This window comes from Athene cunicularia (genome assembly GCF_003259725.1).
Source record: "Athene cunicularia isolate RWA chromosome 3 unlocalized genomic scaffold, athCun1 chr3_part1, whole genome shotgun sequence".
Taxonomy (NCBI): domain Eukaryota; kingdom Metazoa; phylum Chordata; class Aves; order Strigiformes; family Strigidae; genus Athene; species Athene cunicularia.
Window position 1 is genome coordinate 112742596 of NW_020799097.1, and position 4886 is coordinate 112747481.

The window sequence follows — 4886 nt, forward strand, 5'->3', positions numbered from 1 at the left end:
TCAAGTCACTGTGCTTCAGCGGTGGGTCTGAGACAGCATCACTGATTCAGAATTCAGGTGGAGTGACAAAGTGATTACCCAAATACAGGTCCTACCACCCCTTCCCTCCTCCTCGCATGGTATCACATAAAAAAGACACACATTCAGCCATGGGATAAGAATATGGCTCTGGTTCTTCCCAAGTTCCTGAGGATTACTCACAGCTAGTGTCTGGCAGTCATTGTCTCCCTGGACAGAGATCTCAACACTACTCTCATGTCGCTTGGCTCAGGCTGAAGAGAAAGCGATAGCTTTTGGCACATGTGCAGCTGGAATGAGCTTTCATTGGCAGCTGGAGGCTCGTTATTACGCCTTCCCTTCTTGCTCCCTGATCTAATGAGTTTGCTGGTTGGGAGACGGGATCAGATGCCATGGCCCTTGCATCTTCCTTACATGCTGCTCAGGGGGAAGGATGTGCATGCTGCCCCTGGGTTGCTCTTGGCCTGCACTCTGCAGGGACTTTCTTAGAAACTTGGGGTTCTGGTCCACATGCTCTGAGAGATGGGATATCAAAATGCTCCCACATCCTTCTATGGATATACATTTTATCTGAACACAGTTTAAAAAAAAAAATACTTCAAGAGATGGAAGGTAAAAATTAAGTGCTACTGAGCTGGAAATGCAGTTATGCAGCATTTCCACTTATTCATTTCCTGGTTGTCAGGAAGATGCACAAAGACTAGCTGCTGTTGGATCTCTCATCAGAACCCCACGATGGAAATCCATCTTGATGTGGGGGAGTGTTGAAAAGCTGTTGGCCAGATCTCCCTTTATGGGACAAGGCTGAGAGAGTTGAACTTAAGAGCACAGCACCATGAAATAATGAGAGTGTTTTCTTCCCATGGATGTAATGACTATCATAAACAATTTGATTCCAGTCCTTTTCTATCAACCTTAAAGAAGGGAGGAAAAAAATGAAGCAGCAAAAAGAGTGGCTCTGTGATGTGTAGAGAAAATAGAAGATGCACATTTTCTCCTCCCATATTGGAGAGGCCGTATGAAGACGCAAAAGTGACCTGGGGCTTTTTCCATAACATTTGTCCAGCCTGATTTTTATCCTGTTTGTGTAGCCTTTAGTTCAATAAATACAAGAACACCGTATACTTTAATAAATGCATGCTTATGCCCTGCAGTTAATGGGTTGAGCAGTAAAGAGTTACTTGTTTGGCATCATGCAGGCAGAGCTGGGAAGGGAACTAAAATCTCTTGAAAACCAGGTTAATCCACAAGACATCATCTCTTTCAAGAAATGTTCTCCAATATCATTGTCAAGCTTTTCACTGAGAACAAGCAGGTAGCAATCAAACATGACATGAATGAATATGCTAGGCTCATCCAAGTACCAAGGCAATTTTTTACACGGTAAGAAGTTTATCAAAATACAGTAATGACAATGTGAAGTGTGGTACTGAGGAATTACTGTATTGCTTCAGAAGGGAGAACTGACAAGTAAGACATAGTCCCAGTTCTGAAGCTATTTCTTTGCCTGACGTTGGTGTCTGTGCTGGTGGAAATGGCAAGAAGGAGCCATCAGCCAGAATGGGTTCAGCCTTCTCAAAACCCACCCTTAGGGATTAAGTCACATCCCTTTGCCTGCTCTAATGGTGGCTCTGTCTGTGCGACAATTTAAATAATGCCAGACGGCAACAAGATTAACCACTTTCTCATTTGCAGAGTGTCAGCATCTTGTCTCACCAATTTCAGGTCCCAGCAAATTAATGATCACCTCTATTTTATTCTCATACTGGCAGGATTGCTCAGCCTAGGCTACCAGAAAGAACCAGAATCATTGCCCTGTACAGAAGCAGGGAACACCCTTGCCTACAGTGATATTGGATGTTTGCCTCATTCACACTGAGCAGTGTAACTTGGCCAGGAGGTTGCTTTCAAATGGGAAATTATTTTTTCGGGGGGAGAGGAGGCAAGATGACTCTGCTACATGAACCAGGCAGGCATGGGTTAGCAGTAGAGCAAGTGATACTCATAGATAGCCAGCCTGCAGAGCACTAGCAAGGCTATATTGGAAAGGCTGCTTTTGGGGAATCCACAGAGGTGGGAAGGAGTAAGCGTTAATTGCCCAGGCTTGGGATCCAGATGCATATCTGCACCGGCTCTGCCTCGCAGCCCTGGGAAGCTGGGGCTCCCAGCTGCCTGGGACTTCTCTTCCACACAGCTTTTTGAGGTTCATCGTGTCTTTCTTGTGGCTTTTGACTGCATGAAGTTTTTGAGTATATGGCATACAGGGTCAGGACAGCTGTCTACCTTGGCACTGGTGAAACCTGAACTAGAAAGGACTTCTGTGACAACAAAATTTTTATGAAGATGGAATGTCCTCTGGATGTGAAAGATGAAGAGGTGGAGCAAGGAGAGATTCTGCCTCACCATACACAGCAGGTCATGCCCGAGCCCAGAACAACTCAGGATCTCAATACCAGCCTTGCTACAGCTTGCAGAAAAAACTAGTTGGCTCAGTTCTACAGGTTTTGTTCACTTGTTGGTTTGTGTGTTTGTTTGGTGGTTTGTTTTTTTTCTTTCCATGTGTGCGAGTACGTATGTCCCCTCTGCTCACTGTTTAGGGAAACTAAACAAAACAGCTATGTCTGTTTTGCTCTTAAACAGTTTTGCTGTGCCTCCTTCATGCAGTTTGAATCTCATCTCCCTCCTCCTTAATTACAAAGCACAGCTGAGCACCAACACTGTTTGGCAAATCAGAAGAAATCTGACTTACAGCCCGAAGTGTAATACGCACAATACTGCCAAGGGATAAGATTTTGAATGTACTGAAGTAATTGCTGTCATGTGCTATAAACCGAAACACACATCATGTTTTAAGGTGAGAAAAGTTCACTCTGAAGTCATCAGTGAACATGACCAGGCTCTGGAGGACTGAGGTGGATGCACCTATGGCTGGCAGACTGCACAGGTCTTCCTGTGCTGCAGCATCAGTGTATTCAGCACACAGGAGATAGATCTCAGTGACTCATCTGCCTTTCCTGTAAAAAAGTGCTGCAGTTTCTCCCTCCTGCAGAGCTCACAGTGATGTGGCAGGCTTCTTGGTTAGGAGCCAGTGGAAGAGGAAAGTCTCTTGACATAGGGATCTTGACTACCATGAGCGAAGCTAGCTGAAGGAATTAATAGTTGCTGCTCCTCGCTGCAGTTGTTAAGGTGTGACAACAGATAAGCAAGTCTGCTTCCAGTCCCCTCAGTATCTACTCAAGACACTGGAGATCCTGGTAACACTCTTTTCCTCTTGCAATGGAAATAAGAAACAGGTGTTTTGATTTTTAGACCTAAAGCACATACTGCCAAGGCCCAGTCAAAACCAAATTACATGGGAATGTCTCCCTCATACACTGGGGTGTATAATACAGCTATGCAGCGGCTTGGGGAAGGCTAAGTGCCATATCTTGTCTGGACTATTCAAGTCCTCTAGGTCATCCCACCAATGCTTAAAGCCTTCTGTATACACACTGTTCTCTGCCCCACACCCATACGATGACAAATATAGCCTGGCCATTCAGGGCTTCGAAAAATCTGCTTTTCTGCAGGCTTACTGTATGTACAGAAAATCATGCCAAGCCTTTTCTCACAGCTGGATTGGGGTTGGGGGGTGGGGGTGTCTCAATCAGGGATAAATAAGAAACACGAGTCATGAAACTTCACACAGTATCTCGAGCCCTTGAAAGGCCATATGTGGCAAAGTCTTTTCCATAAATTTCCTCCAGTCCTCAGTTCTGCTCCAGTTTGACAGGGCTAGCTGTGTCCTAACCTGCCTCTCATTTACTGCCTCTTGTTTGCTCTTGTTTTCCTCTTTGGCTGGCAGGCATCTTACTGAACTGCTCCCAAATGCTTCTGGGGGCCAGTGGTGTCTCCCCTCTCTCTGTAAGGGTAGCCAAGGGCTCTGACAGCTATGCCAAGCCAGGCACTGCAAAACTGAACTACCTGAATAAATGCCAGCAGCTTCCAGAGGCAGCAGGACTGAAAAATCCGTCACTATATCCCTTGTGATAAACGCTTTTTAATGTTGAAGTTGTGTGTGGTATGCGTGCCAGGTGGAGCAGAAAGGTTTCAGTGGTTCTTGAGAAAGCTTGCAGAACTCACCACTGCTTTCACAACTAGCAAGCAGGATTACTTCTGCTGCCTCCAGCTCAAACCACAACAGTTTCACACCTCTCTGTCAAAAGACAGCTATAGATTACACGAAAGCTTGCAGCAACAGAAGGTGCTCAGATGCATTAAGGGGGTTGCATCCATGAGCTGACTAGGTCTCATGCCTGAAGATTAACGGCCGCTTTCACAGAAGCCATGGATTAATGTAAATGTCACCGCCTTGTAAATAAGACAGCATTGCTTTGTCCTACTTCCACAAAGCTAGGTAGGCATCCACCTTTCATTTTAATGGTCTGAATTTTGGCATGGCTATACCCTCTTCTTTTAAGAAGATCTTTCCACCATGTCCTTGCTTGAAAATGCTCCTAATCACACTTGACGCGTCAGCCACTGTCCTCAGGGCGGTTGCCAGCATTTTTAACGGGTGCTCTATTTACGGAGAAAGCAGCTGCCAGGCTGGAAGAAAATCTTGCTCTCGTTTGTTTTTTGGGTTTTTTTTTTTTGGGTTTTGTTTTGTTTTTTTATTGAAATAACTTGCCCTGATAACAAACTTGTGAAACACTTGAGCGTTAGATCCTGGAATGACCTGTAGCATGTGCACATCCTAACGGCATCGATGCTGCCGTTTGTTTTCGGCCGTTCATTCCCTGAAGCCAGTGAGAAGAGCACAGCGGCCGAATGCTGCCGCCGGCAAAGCCGACAGGTGTGCGGGCAGAGCAGCCCTCCCCGGCGCGGGC